We start from the raw sequence: 1313 nt of genomic DNA on the forward strand, positions 1-1313 counted from the left end.
AAATATAATTGACATATGTTCTCCCTCATATGTGGATCCTAGGATCAGACTCTGATAAATATGTATGCAAACAGACATAACTGCAGGAACCAGGACAAGGGTAAGGAAACAGTGAGGTAAAGGAAAAGAAATAACCTCCTGAAAGAGAAGAATAGGAAACAGGCCTTAATAATGGAGATATGGATAAAAATTGGGTTAGTTTAAGGGAGGGGGAAGGGAAGGTTATACAAGGAACCTAGGGGATAAGGGGAAAGAAGGAGCTCAAGAGAGGTAGGACTATAGGAGAAAGGTATTATTAAGGGAGAAAGGGAGGAAATTGGGGCACCTTAAGTGGGAAAACTATGGTGTAGGGGTGAGACAATGAGAGAGATAAATAAGGCCTAGCTAGTTTTGAAAAACAGAGGGAACCATATTACTCCTACAACCTACTGACAAATTATACATAGCAGATCAAGAAATATATGTCTAGGTAAGGTTTATCTGAGCACAATTGGTCTTTGCCCAAAATTTATCTACATGACAGACAGTAATTAAAAGTACCAGACTAGTAGAACTAACCTTCTTGGATGTTTAACAGACATACTTTGAGGCCTGTACTAATCTGGTCAGAGCGACTTAGAGGACAGTTTTTGTTCCTTGCCCTCCAAGGTCTACTAAGTTCCAGAAGAATATGGATCATCTCTCAAAATGTCCTGTAACAGTCCTCTTGTTTAAGGAGGCTATGGACACTCCACCTGATGGACTTGAACCAGTGTCCAGTCTACAAAGAGGAGGGTCAACACAGAAGGAATCATTTCCTCCATGCTTTATAGAGAAGCCAGCGATGGTCGAGCATGATCTTTGATTTATCTTCACATAGGCAGAACTGGTAAAAGAAAGGAGCCAGGGGCTCCTCCCAAGCCCATGTGACCCCTGAGGAACAGATCCTCAAACGACTTTAAGAGTAAAAATAAATTGGTTTATCTGGGCCAACTGTATGGCCTTAAACATTCAAAAGAAAATTATAACCAAAGATTAAAGAGGCCAATGTAATTTCTTAAGAGTCCATATGCATAGCTAAAGGCTACATAACAAGCAACAATGCCAGATAGGAGATACCTTCTTTTGAGTTGTTGGCCAAGGTGACCAAAGGGACTCCCAAATATTAACCCAGCATAGAACTGGGAAAATGAACAGCAGACCCCAATCTTATCTAAAGGAGTATTGACAACTGATAGCTGCTAGAAGAGGAAAAGCTGACCCTCCTAAAACTAAGACCTCTAGATAGGCTGACTACAATCACCAGAAGGGCAAGTAGTGGGGAATGGCTGGGG

This window comes from Nannospalax galili, unplaced genomic scaffold (genome assembly GCF_000622305.1).
Source record: "Nannospalax galili isolate Female #2095 unplaced genomic scaffold, S.galili_v1.0 scaffold39, whole genome shotgun sequence".
Lineage (NCBI taxonomy): Eukaryota > Metazoa > Chordata > Mammalia > Rodentia > Spalacidae > Nannospalax > Nannospalax galili.